Source organism: Scyliorhinus torazame, chromosome 21, assembly GCF_047496885.1.
Source record: "Scyliorhinus torazame isolate Kashiwa2021f chromosome 21, sScyTor2.1, whole genome shotgun sequence".
Taxonomy (NCBI): Eukaryota; Metazoa; Chordata; class Chondrichthyes; order Carcharhiniformes; family Scyliorhinidae; genus Scyliorhinus; species Scyliorhinus torazame.
Window position 1 is genome coordinate 130,335,692 of NC_092727.1, and position 15,096 is coordinate 130,350,787.

General features: G+C 50.8%; 1 protein-coding gene across 1 annotated transcript in view; it reads left to right on the forward strand.

The window, feature by feature from the left end:
• LOC140398677 (trafficking kinesin-binding protein 1-like) overlaps positions 1–15,096 on the forward strand; it is a 114,362-nt gene that overhangs the window by 1,524 nt on the left and 97,742 nt on the right.

The window sequence follows — 15,096 nt, forward strand, 5'->3', positions numbered from 1 at the left end:
CACTGGGACACAGTTCCGCACACACTGACTCTCACTGGGATACAGTTCCACACACACTGTCTCTCACTGGGACACAGTTCCGCACACACTGACTCTCACTGGGATACAGTTCCACACACACTGACTCTCATTGGGATACAGTTCCACACACACTGACTCTCACTGGGGTACAGTTCCACACACACTGACTCTCACTGGGATACAGTTCCACACACACTGACTCTCACTGCCATTCAGTTCCACACACACTGACTCTCACTGAAATACAGTTCCACTCACACTGACTCTCACTGGGATACAGTTCCACACACACTGGCTCTCATTGGGATACAGTTCCACACACACTGACTCTCACTGGGATACAGTTCCACACACACTGACTCTCACTGGGATACAGTTCCACACACACTGACTCTCACTGGGATACAGTTCCACACACACTGGCTCTCATTGGGATACAGTTCCACACACACTGACTCTCACTGGGGTACAGTTCCACACACACTGACTCTCACTGGGATACAGTTCCACACACACTGACTCTCACTGGGGTACAGTTCCTCACACACTGACTCTCACTGGGATACAGTTCCACACACACTGACTCTCACTGGGGGACAGTTCCACACACACTGACTCTCACTGGGGTACAGTTCCACACACACTGACTCTCACTGGGATACAGTTCCACACACACTGACTCTCACTGGGATACAGTTCCACACACACTGACTCTCACTGGGGGACAGTTACACACACACTGACTCTCACTGGGGTACAGTTCCACACACACTGACTCTCACTGGGATACAGTTCCACACACACTGACTCTCACTGGGATACAGTTCCACACACACACTGACTCTCACTGGGGTACAGTTCCACACACACTGACTCTCACTGGGATACAGTTCCACACAAACTGACTCTCACTGGGCTACAGTTCCACACACACTGACTCTCACTGGGATACAGTTCCACACACACTGACTATCACTGGGATACAGTTCTACACACACTGACTCTCACTGGGATACAGTTCCACACACACTGACTCTCACTGGGATACATTTCCACACACACTGACCCTCACTGAGATACAGTTCCACACACACTGACTCTCTCTGGGATACAGTTCCACACACACTGACTCTCACAGGGGTACAGTTCCACACACACTGACTCTCACTGGGATACAGTTCCACACACACTGACTCTCACTGGGGGACAGTTGCACACACACTGACTCTCACTGGGGTACAGTTCCACACACACTGACTCTCACTGGGATACAGTTCCACACACACTGACTCTCACTGGGATACAGTTCCACACACACTGACTCTCACTGGGGTACAGTTCCTCACACACTGACTCTCACTGGGATACAGTTCCACACACACTGACTCTCACTGGGGGACAGTTCCACACACACTGACTCTCACTGGGGTACAGTTCCACACACACTGACTCTCACTGGGATACAGTTCCACACACACTGACTCTCACTAGGATACAGTTCCACACACACTGACTCTCACTGGGGGACAGTTACACACACACTGACTCTCACTGGGATACAGTTCCACACACACTGACTCTCACTGGGATACAGTTCCACACACACTGACTCTCACTGGGATACAGTTCCACACACACTAACTCTCACTGGGATACAGTTCCACACACACTGACTCTCACTGGGATACAGTTCCACACACACTGACTCTCACTGCCATTCAGTTCCACACACACTGACTCTCACTGAAATACAGTTCCACTCACACTGACTCTCACTGGGATACAGTTCCACACACACTGGCTCTCACTGGGATACAGTTCCACACACACTGACTCTCACTGGGATATAGTTCCACACACACTGACTCTCACTGGGATATAGCTCCACACACACTGACTCTCACTGGGATACTGTTCACGCACACTGACTCTCACTGGGATATAGTTCCACACACACTGACTCTCACTGGGATACAGTTCCACACACACTGACTCTCACTGGGATACAGTTCCACACACACTGACTCTCACTGGGATACAGTTCCATACACACTGACTCTCACTGGGGTACAGTTCCACACACACTGTCTCTCACTGGGACACAGTTCCGCACACACTGACTCTCACTGGGATACAGTTCCACACACACTGTCTCTCACTGGGACACAGTTCCGCACACACTGACTCTCACTGGGATACAGTTCCACACACACTGACTCTCATTGGGATACAGTTCCACACACACTGACTCTCACTGGGGTACAGTTCCACACACACTGACTCTCACTGGGATACAGTTCCACACACACTGACTCTCACTGCCATTCAGTTCCACACACACTGACTCTCACTGAAATACAGTTCCACTCACACTGACTCTCACTGGGATACAGTTCCACACACACTGGCTCTCATTGGGATACAGTTCCACACACACTGACTCTCACTGGGATACAGTTCCACACACACTGACTCTCACTGGGATACAGTTCCACACACACTGACTCTCACTGGGATACAGTTCCACACACACTGGCTCTCATTGGGATACAGTTCCACACACACTGACTCTCACTGGGGTACAGTTCCACACACACTGACTCTCACTGGGATACAGTTCCACACACACTGACTCTCACTGGGATACAGTTCCACACACACTGACTCTCACTGGGATACAGTTCCACACACACTGACTCTCACTGGGATACAGTTCCATACACACTGACTCTCACTGGGGTACAGTTCCACACACACTGACTCTCACTGGGATACAGTTCCACACACACTGACTCTCACTGGGGGACAGTTCCACACACACTGACTCTCACTGGGATACAGTTCCACACACACTGACTCTCACTGGGATATAGTTCCACACACACTGACTCTCACTGGGATATAGCTCCACACACACTGACTCTCACTGGGATACTGTTCACGCACACTGACTCTCACTGGGATATAGTTCCACACACACTGACTCTCACTGGGATACAGTTCCACACACACTGACTCTCACTGGGATACAGTTCCACACACACTGACTCTCACTGGGATACAGTTCCATACACACTGACTCTCACTGGGGTACAGTTCCACACACACTGTCTCTCACTGGGACACAGTTCCGCACACACTGACTCTCACTGGGATACAGTTCCACACACACTGTCTCTCACTGGGACACAGTTCCGCACACACTGACTCTCACTGGGATACAGTTCCACACACACTGACTCTCATTGGGATACAGTTCCACACACACTGACTCTCACTGGGGTACAGTTCCACACACACTGACTCTCACTGGGATACAGTTCCACACACACTGACTCTCACTGCCATTCAGTTCCACACACACTGACTCTCACTGAAATACAGTTCCACTCACACTGACTCTCACTGGGATACAGTTCCACACACACTGGCTCTCATTGGGATACAGTTCCACACACACTGACTCTCACTGGGATACAGTTCCACACACACTGACTCTCACTGGGATACAGTTCCACACACACTGACTCTCACTGGGATACAGTTCCACACACACTGGCTCTCATTGGGATACAGTTCCACACACACTGACTCTCACTGGGGTACAGTTCCACACACACTGACTCTCACTGGGATACAGTTCCACACACACTGACTCTCACTGGGGTACAGTTCCTCACACACTGACTCTCACTGGGATACAGTTCCACACACACTGACTCTCACTGGGGGACAGTTCCACACACACTGACTCTAAACGAGTAGATAAGTCACAGAGAGGGCGGGGAAGGTTAAAAAGAAATGTCATTTTTGATTGCGGTGCTAATATGAGAGAAGGGTAAATAAAGGTTAATTTTACTGTAGGGGTGATTGGAAATAAAAAGTCACATGACAGAACCTCCAGGACTAAGTCCACCCTGAGTTGGCATCCGGAGTTATTGTCTTGGTTTCTGTTGTGCCTTCGCAGCAGGATTTCTTGCTGCAGAGCTACAGATCGGCGAATTGCTTCGTTCGGAGGGGGAGTGGATGGGAGGGGAAGGGTACACGCTCAAGCGAGAAGTATGGGAGAAGAAAGAGGAATGTGGGAGTGGAATGGACAGAGGGTGGAGGGGGGAGGGCCGGGGGGGGGGGGTAAAGGAGCACGCGGACTCGAGACTCACAAAGAGACCGTCTCAATTTATTCAAATTAATTCCCAAAACGAAGAATATAAATATTCACAGAAAAGTGGATGTGCATCTGGAAATTTCTGCCTAGCAACAGCGAAAGAGACAGATTGGGGTGGGGTGGGGGGGAGGCGGGGGGGGGGGGGGGGGGAGAGAGAGAGAGAGAGAGAGAGAGAGAGAGAGAGAGAGAGAGAGAGAAAAAGAGAGAGAGATAATAGATGGATAGTAAGAGGAAACATATGAGGGGAGGAATGTATGTTGAAGGGGACACAGATGGAGAGAGACAATTGCTTTGACACTACTATTAGCAGTAAGTTGTGGGTATGTACAGACTGGCTCCCCTATCCTGCGAGCTCGTCTCACAGACAGAACAGGAAAATAATAATAATAATCTTTATTGTCACAAGTAGGTTTACATTAACACTGCAATAAGGTTACTGTGAAAACCATGGGATCGATCTCTGTGCTGTGCCAAGTCAGTCGATCGATCCTGGATGTGACATGATGATTGTCATTGGTGTCCCTGGCTCCCATCACATGTGTCAGGCGAAGCAAGGATTGAACTTGCTGTGGAGATGCCACCACAGTCAAATAGCCTGTTGACACACCGCATACAATCTCACACGGGATGGATGGCCCTATCCTGTGGTTGTGTCAGGGTGAAGGTGGGGCAATGGCACCAGGTGGATTAGTCCTTCAACTTACAGACTTGACAGAAAACTGGCTTCCTTCCGCACTGTTATCATTCTGTGTTATTCTGTGATGTTGGGCGTCAAGGAGGCTGGATGTCAGTCAAGGGGCACGAGTGGCTTGTGTAATGTGATTCGCAGAGGTGTGTAAAATTAATAATAGGGTAATTTGGTGATTTCAACTTTCCCACAAGGGCTTAGATGGAGTGGAGTTCTTTAAATCAGTGCAGGAGAACCCTTTGCTCAATCTGTAGATGGCCCACCAAGGGCATTGCTGGACCTAATTCTGGGGATTGAAGCTGGACAGGTGGTTGAGGAAGTGGTGGAGGAGCATTTTAGTGATAGTGAGTGAGGTGGATAGACACAGTTTACTGAGACTGAGAGCGGGGTCAGCCGGATGTGTTATCTACCTGGTGCCAGGGTTCAGGACATCTGCTGAGGGAGGGGGAGGATGCAGTGGTTGGGGTCCACGCAGATACCGATGATATATAGGTAAAAGTAGAAAAGAGGGTCTCTGAGGGATATGAGCAGATTGGGGCTCAATTAAAATGCAAAACCTCCACGGTAATAATGTGTGGATTACTGCCTGGCCAGGAGCAAATTGATGCAGGGTAAATGAGAATGAGAGAGTTAAATGCGCGGCTTAAAGATTGGTGTGGGAGAAATGTTTTCAATTCCACGGACACTGGCGCCAGGACTGAGGAAAGTGGGAGCTGTGCCGTTAATACACCATACTGGGACCAGTGTTCTGGTGAGCTGTATCGTTAATACACCATACTGGGACCAGTGTTCTGGTGAGCTGTGCCGTTAATGCACCACGCTGGGACCAGTGTTCTGGTGAGTTGTGCCGTTAATGCACCATACTGGGACCAGTGTTCTGGTGAGCTGTGCCGTTAATGCACCATACTGGGACCAGTGTTCTGGTGAGCTGTGCCGTTAATGCACCACGCTGGGACCAGTGTTCTGGTGAGCTGTGCCGTTAATGCACCACGCTGGGACCAGTGTTCTGGTGAGTTGTGCCGTTAATGCACCATACTGGGACCAGTGTTCTGGTGAGCTGTGCCGTTAATGCACCATACTGGGACCAGTGTTCTGGTGAGCTGTGCCGTTAATGCACCACGCTGGGACCAGTGTTCTGGTGAGCTGTGCCGTTAATGCACCATACTGGGACCAGTGTTCTGGTGAGCTGTGCCGTTAATGCACCACGCTGGGACCAGTGTTCTGGTGAGCTGTGCCGTTAATGCACCACGCTGGGACCAGTGTTCTGGTGAGTTGTGCCGTTAATGCACCACGCTGGGACCAGTGTTCTGGTGAGTTGTGCCGTTAATGCACCATGCTGGGACCAGTGTTCTGGTGAGCTGTGCCATTAATGCACCATGCTGGGACCAGTGTTCTGGTGAGTTGTGCCGTTAATGCACCATGCTGGGACCAGTGTTCTGGTGAGTTGTGCCGTTAATGCACCATACTGGGACCAATGTTCTGGTGAGTTGTATTGTTAATACACCATGCTGGGACCAGTGTTCTGGTGAGCTGTGCCGTTAATGCACCATACTGGGACCAGTGTTCTGGTGAGTTGTGCCGTTAATGCACCATGCTGGGACCAGTGTTCTGGTGAGCTGTGCCGTTAATGCACCATACTGGGACCAGTGTTCTGGTGAGTTGTATCGTTAATACACCATGCTGGGACCAGTGTTCTGGTGAGTTGTGCCGTTAATGCACCACGCTGGGACCAGTGTTCTGGTGAGTTGTGCCGTTAATGCACCATACTGGGACCAGTGTTCTGGTAAGCTGTGCCGTTAATGCACCATGCTGGGACCAGTGTTCTGGTGAGTTGTGCCGTTAATGCACCATACTGGGACCAGTGTTCTGGTAAGCTGTGCCGTTAATGCACCATGCTGGGACCAGTGTTCTGGTGAGTTGTGCCGTTAATGCACCATACTGGGACCAGTGTTCTGGTGAGTTGTATCGTTAATGCACCATACTGGGATCAGTGTTCTGGTGAGCTGTGCCGTTAATGCACCATGCTGGGACCAGTGTTCTGGTGAGTTGTGCCGTTAATGCACCATACTGGGACCAGTGTTCTGGTGAGTTGTGCCGTTAATGCACCATGCTGGGACCAGTGTTCTGGTGAGCTGTGCCGTTAATGCACCATGCTGGGACCAGTGTTCTGGTGAGTTGTGCCGTTAATGCACCACGCTGGGACCAGTGTTCTGGTGAGTTGTGCCGTTAATGCACCATACTGGGACCAGTGTTCTGGTAAGCTGTGCCGTTAATGCACCATACTGGGACCAGTGTTCTGGTGAGCTGTGCCGTTAATACACCATACTGGGACCAGTGTTCTGGTGAGTTGTGCCGTTAATGCATCATGCTGGGACCAGTGTTCTGGTGAGTTGTGCCGTTAATGCACCATGCTGGGACCAGTGTTCTGGTGAGTTGTGCCGTTAATGCACCATGCTGGGACCAGTGTTCTGGTGAGTTGTGCCGTTAATGCACCATACTGGGACCAGTGTTCTGGTAAGCTGTGCCGTTAATGCACCATGCTGGGACCAGTGTTCTGGTGAGTTGTGCCGTTAATGCACCATACTGGGACCAGTGTTCTGGTGAGCTGTGCCGTTAATGCACCATGCTGGGACCAGTGTTCTGGTGAGTTGTGCCGTTAATGCACCATACTGGGACCAGTGTTCTGGTAAGCTGTGCCGTTAATGCACCATACTGGGACCAGTGTTCTGGTGAGCTGTGCCGTTAATACACCATACTGGGACCAGTGTTCTGGTGAGTTGTGCCGTTAATGCACCATGCTGGGACCAGTGTTCTGGTGAGTTGTGCCGTTAATGCACCATGCTGGGACCAGTGTTCTGGTGAGTTGTGCCGTTAATGCACCATGCTGGGACCAGTGTTCTGGTGAGTTGTGCCGTTAATGCACCATGCTGGGACCAGTGTTCTGGTGAGCTGTGCCGTTAATGCACCACGCTGGGACCAGTGTTCTGGTGAGTTGTATCGTTAATACACCATGCTGGGACCAGTGTTCTGGTGAGTTGTGCCGTTAATGCACCATACTGGGACCAGTGTTCTGGTGAGTTGTATCGTTAATACACCATGCTGGGACCAGTGTTCTGGTGAGTTGTGCCGTTAATGCACCATGCTGGGACCAGTGTTCTGGTGAGTTGTATCGTTAATACACCATGCTGGGACCAGTGTTCTGGTGAGCTGTGCCGTTAATGCACCATACTGGGACCAGTGTTCTGGTGAGTTTTATCGTTAATACACCATACTGGGACCAGTGTTCTGGTGAGTTGTGCCGTTAATGCACCATGCTGGGACCAGTGTTCTGGTGAGTTGTGCCGTTAATGCACCATGCTGGGACCAGTGTTCTGGTGAGTTGTGCCGTTAATGCACCATGCTGGGACCAGTGTACTGGTGAGTTGTATCGTTAATACACCATGCTGGGACCAGTTTTCTGGTGAGCTGTGCTGTTAATGCACCATGCTGGGTCCAGTGTTCTGGTGAGTTGTATCGTTAATGCACCATACTGGGAACAGTGTTCTGGTGAGTTGTATCGTTAATACACCATGCTGGGACCAGTGTTCTGGTGAGCTGTGCCGTTAATGCACCATACTGGGACCAGTGTTCTGGTGAGTTGTATCGTTAATGCACCATGCTGGGACCAGTGTTCTGGTAAGCTGTGCCGTTGATACACCACGCTGGGACCAGTGTTCTGGTCAGTTGTATCGTTAATACACCACGCTGGGACCAGTGTTCTGGTGAGTTGTGCCGTTAATGCACCATACTGGGACCAGTGTTCTGGTGAGCTGTGCCGTTAATACACCACGCTGGGACCAGTGTTCTGGTCAGTTGTATCGTTAATACACCACGCTGGGACCAGTGTTCTGGTGAGTTGTGCCGTTAATGCACCATACTGGGACCAGTGTTCTGGTGAGCTGTGCCGTTAATACACCACGCTGGGACCAGTGTTCTGGTCAGTTGTATCGTTAATACACCACGCTGGGACCAGTGTTCTGGTCAGTTGTATCGTTAATACACCACGCTGGGACCAGTGTTCTGGTGAGTTGTGCCGTTAATGCACCATACTGGGACCAGTGTTCTGGTGAGTTGTGCCGTTAATACACCATGCTGGGACCAGTGTTCTGGTGAGTTGTATCGTTAATACACCATGCCGGGACCAGCGTTCTGGTCAGTTGTATCGTTAATACACCACGCTGGGACCAGTGTTCTGGTGAGCTGTGCCGTTAATACACCATACTGGGACCAGTGTTCTGGTGAGTTGTGCCGTTAATGCACCATACTGGGACCAGTGTTCTGGTGAGTTGTGCCGTTAATACACCATGCTGGGACCAGTGTTCTGGTGAGTTGTATCGTTAATACACCATGCCGGGACCAGCGTTCTGGTCAGTTGTATCGTTAATACACCATGCTGGGACCAGTGTTCTGGTGAGTTGTATCATTAATACACCACGCTGGGACCAGTGTTCTGGTGAGTTGTATCGTTAATACACCACGCCGGGACCAGCGTTCTGGTCAGTTGTATCGTTAATACACCACGCTGGGACCAGTGTTCTGGTGAGCTGTGCCGTTAATACACCATGCTGGGACCAGTGTTCTGGTGAGTTGTATCGTTAATACACCATGCCGGGACCAGCGTTCTGGTCAGTTGTATCGTTAATACACCATGCTGGGACCAGTGTTCTGGTGAGTTGTATCGTTAATACACCATGCTGGGACCAGTGTTCTGGTGAGTTGTGCCGTGAATGCACCATACTGGGACCAGTGTTCTGGTGAGCTGTGCCGTTAATGCACCATGCTGGGACCAGTGTTCTGGTGAGTTGTATCGTTAATACACCATACTGGGACCAGTGTTCTGGTGAGTTGTACCGTTAATACACCATACTGGGACCAGTGTTCTGGTGAGTTGTGCCGTTAATGCACCACGCTGGGACCAGTATTCTGGTGAGTTGTGCCGTTAATGCACCATGCTGGGACCAGTGTTCTGGTGAGCTGTGCCGTTAATGCACCATACTGGGACCAGTGTTCTGGTGAGCTGTGCCGTTAATGCACCATGCTGGGACCAGTATTCTGGTGAGTTGTGCCGTTAATGCACCATGCTGGGACCAGTGTTCTGGTGAGCTGTGCCGTTAATGCACCATACTGGGACCAGTGTTCTGGTGAGTTGTGCCGTTAATGCACCATACTGGGACCAGTGTTCTGGTGATTTGTGCCGTTAATGCACCACGCTGGGACCAGTGTTCTGGTGAGTTGTGCCGTTAATGCACCATGCTGGGACCAGTGTTCTGGTGAGCTGTGCCGTTAATGCACCAGACTGGGACCAGTGTTCTGGTGAGTTGTGCCGTTAATACACCATGCTGGGACCAGTGTTCTGATGAGTTGTGCCGTTAATGCACCATACTGGGACCAGTGTTCTGGTGAGTTGTATCGTTCATACATCATGCTGGGACCAGTGTTCTGGTGAGTTGTGCCGTTAATGCACCATACTGGGACCAGTGTTCTGGTGAGTTGTATCGTTAATGCACCATGCTGGGACCAGTGTTCTGGTGAGCTGTGCCGTTAATGCACCAGACTGGGACCAGTGTTCTGGTGAGCTGTGCCGTTAATGCACCATGCTGGGACCAGTGTTCTGGTGAGTTGTGCCGTTAATGCACCATGCTGGGACCAGTGTTCTGGTGTGCTGTGCCGTTAATGCACCATGCTGGGACCAGTATTCTGGTGAGTTGTACCGTTAATGCACTATGCTGGGACCAGTGTTCTGGTGAGCTGTGCCGTTAATACACCATGCTGGGACCAGTGTTCTGGTGAGCTGTACCGTTAATGCACCATGCTGGGACCAGTGTTCTGGTGAGCTGTGCCGTTAATGCACCACGCTGGGACCAGTGTTCTGGTGAGTTGTATCGTTAATACACCATGCTGGGACCAGTGTTCTGGTGAGTTGTATCGTTAATACACCATACTGGGACCAGTGTTCTGGTGAGTTGTATCGTTAATACACCATGCTGGGACCAGTGTTCTGGTGAGTTGTATGACTAGGGCAGTACAGAGGGCTTTAAATTAAATAGCAGGGGAAAGGATCAAGTGAGGGAGGATGTGGTCAATTTAAAGGAGTGGCAAAAACAAGCGAGCAAAGCAGGAAGTGACAGAGTACAAAGACATGAGTACGACAGCAGATAAGGCTAAATATTGCAAAAATAGTAAAAAGCCAGAACTAAAATCCCAGTATCTGAATGCATGTAACATTTGCAACAAAATGGATGAACTGTCGGCTCAAATACAAATAAATATGTATGATCTACAGGCCAGTTAGCTTAACATCAGAAGAGGGAAAATTGAATCTATTATTAAAGAGGTTATAGCAGGGCACTTAGAAAACCTCAATGGAATCAGGCAATCAACATGGTTTTGTGAAAGGGAAATAGTATTTGGCTAATTTATTAGAGTTTTTTTTGAGGAACTAACAAATACAATGTGGATAAAGGGAAACCTGTGGATGTAGCATACCTGGTTTTCCAGAAGGCATTTTACAAGGTGTCCGAGTAAAGGTTACACATGAGCATGGATAAAGGAGTGGTTAGCTAACAGAAAGCAGAGAGTAGGGATAAATGGGCAATTTTTCGGGTACTAGTGGAGTCTTTTTTACCTGTTCATGGAATGTGTGGCTTGCTGGCTGGGCCTGCGTTTATTGTCCATCCTTAATTACTCGAACTGAGTATCTTGCTGGGCCATTTTATGGGCAGTTAAGAGTCAACCAAATTTCTGTGGATCTCGAGTCACAAGTAGGCCAGACCCAGTAAGGAACACAGATTTCCTTCCCTAAAGGACATTAGAATCATCGAGTTTACAGTGCAGAAGGAGGCCATTCAGCCCATCGGGTCTGCACCGGCCCTTGGAAAGAGCACCCTACCCAAACCCACACCATCACTCTATCCCCGTAACCCAGTAACCCCACTTAACCTTTTTGGACACTAAGGGCAATTTATCATGGCCAATCCACCTAACCTGCACATCTTTGGACTGTGGGAGGAAACCGGAGCACCCGGAGAAACCCACGCACACACGGGGAGGACGTGCAGACTCCGCACAGACAGTGACCCAGCGGGGAATCGAACCTGGGACCCTCGAGCATTACGCTGGGTCTCTGGATTACTAACCCAGTCACAATACCACTACCCCGCTGCCTTCCCTTAAAGTGGTGGGACCTCAACTATTTACAATTCATATCAATGATTTGGATGAAGGGACTGAATGTAAGGCAGTCAGGTTTCCCGATGACGCATGGTGGGTACGAGAGTGAGCCTGGAAAGGGAAATAGTGACTGGAATATAACCCGGGCAAATGCAAACTTTGGCAGCAAGAATAGAAATGCAGCAAATTATTTAAATAGAGAGAGATTCCCGAACTCTGAGGTACAGAGGATTCTGGGTGATGGGGGTAGGGGGGTGATGGGGCTGCTGTGATGGGCATGAGGGGAGGGGAATGGGATGTGGGGGTGGATGAGGGGATGGGGCGGGGAAAGGGACTGTGCACGGGGAGCCTGATTGAGACGGCTGTGATTGAATAGTTGCCAGCACTGTGATACGGTTCACTTTAATTGTCTCTGCAAGCAGCACGTTCCACTGAATATTAGTTTAACTGCCGTCGCCTGTGCGAGGTGGGGGAGGGGCTGATTGTTCAGGTCCGCTCCTGCTCTCAGTTTGTGTGCAGTGTTCCCTCTCTCACAATGCATTACCAAGGAGATCCTATTGTGAACTCCTCACAATGAAGGATTCATATGAACGAAGAAATGCCGATGAATGCATCGTTTGGTGACCCCAGGAGGGATTAAGCTGCTCAAATCAGTGGGAGGGTCTCTGATCCTCAATTCCTGGGGGCCAGTGACCTGAGGTCAGCAGGAGCATTAAACATGTACACACACTCGCACAGGGGCTGTTTAGCACAGGGCTAAATTGCTGGCTTTGAAAGCAGACCAAGGCAGGCCAGCAGCACGGTTCGATTCCCGTACCAGCCTCCCCGAACAGGCGCCGGAATGTGGCGACTAGGGGCTTTTCGCAGTCACTTCATTTGAAGCCGACTTGTGACAATAAGCGATTTTCATTTCACATTGACACATAGACTGCACGCACAAGCACACACTCAGATTCACACACTGCAGGAACACATTCAAACGCACACACACATTCACACTGCACACAAACAAATACTCACACACTGCACACAGTAGTAATTCAGACTCCCGCAACGCTCTGGCGATCCAGGTTTAATCCTGCCAGGACAGATGGTGAAATTTGAATTGAATAAAAATCTGTGGCTGGATTCTCTGTTTCTGGGACTATGTCCCCCACGCCGTCGTGAAAACTGTGGTCTTTTACGCCAGAAAAACTGGCATCAAAAGGCCACAGATTCACAGCCCTACAGGGGCCTAGCAGGTAGCTACATATATAGATACATAGAACATATGGTGCAGAAGGAGGCCATTCGGCCCATCGAGTCTGCACCGACCCACTTAAGCCCTCACTCCCACCCTATCCCCGTAACCCTCAACCCCTCCTAACCTGTTTGGACACTAAGGGCAATTTAGCATGGCCAATCCACCAGCTGTCGTTGGTCTCGCAGCTTTTGCTGCACATATGCCCCCCCCCCCCCCCCCCCCCCCCCCCGCCCCGGGTCAGAGGGTGCGTATGTGCATGCCGGCGGCCTCCAGCGGCTGCACGGGCTCCATGGCAGACTCAGACCGTGGACCTGGACCGCCGAAATAGTGCCCTGCATCGGCCGCACGCCCGCCCCGGACTGCCCGCTCTAAAAGTCCCGAATGAGGCCCCCCCTTGCCCGCCAATCGGCCCTCCCCCGACTTGGGCGGCTCCGGACTGAGTCCGCAGCCACACGGGTATCACAGACGGTGGGAATTCGGCCAATCGGGGACAGCGAAAAGCGGGGCGGGCCTCAGGCAACGAGTGCACCGCTTTTCGGGGGGCGGAGAATCGCGGGCGCCGGTCCCGATTCCCTGCGGGAAACTGGATTGTCCGCCCCGTTGCCGAACGCAATTCCGGTATCGGAGGGCAGAGAATCCAACCCCGAGAATTAGAAGTCTAAAGGTGACCCACGAAACCATTGTTGATTGTTGTAAAAACCCATCTGGTTCATTAATGTCCTCTGGGAAGGAAATCTGCCGTCCTTACCCCGTCTGGCCTACATGTGACTCCAGGCCCACAGCAATGTGGTTGATTCCCTAGCCACAAACATTCACTCCCCCCACCACCAACGCACAGTAGCAGCCGTGTGTAAAGGTAAAATCGCCCCAGTCCCAGACGACCACAGGCTGCTTTCCCCTTTGAGGGGGGGAGCTGACTGGTGGAGATTTAACCTGAGGATCTCCACACCCGAGGCGAGGGGTGAGGTTGAGAAGGCGGGGCCTTTATGAATAACCTCTGTGAATAACCAGCCGTGTGTACCATCTACAAGATGCACTGCAGGAACTCACCAAGGTTCCTCAGGCAGCACCTTCCAAACCCACAACCACTCCCATCTAGAAGAACAAGAGCAGCAGATACCTGGGAACCCCACCACCTGGAGGTTCCCCTCCAACTCACTCACCATCCTGACTTGGAAATATATCGGCCAATCCTTCACTGTCGCTGGGGCAACATCCTGGTACCCCCCTTCCTAACAGCACCCTGGGTGCGCCTACACCACAGGGACTGCAGCGGTTCAAGAAGGCAGCTCACCCCCACCTTCTGAAGGGCAACTAGGGACGGGCAATAAATGCTGACTGTGCCAGCGACTCCCACATCCCGTCAATGAATTTTTAAAAATCCCAGGAGTGTTGGGTGAGTGAGATTAACGGCAAGTTAAGGTTTGGGCAACAGAGGTTTGGATCAATAGAAATTTCCGAAGGTTGGAGGGTCAATCAGGACAGCATTAAAATAATCTCGCCTAGAGACAACAGGCGCAGAGAGAATATTTCCACATGTGGGGAGCAGCAAAACTGGAGTTCTGCCCGAGAAGGCAGAAAACACGCCGAGAATTCAGAAGAAGCTCCTGTGCCCAGACAGTGGGGACACTGTGGAACTGGCTGACTGCTTGAGACAATTGAAGTGGAATCTACTGAAGCAGATGAGGGAGAGGGAATAAGTGGCTGATAGAGTTGGACAAATAAATTTGTGTTGAGCATAAAGACTAGATTGGACTGTTTGGATCGAAT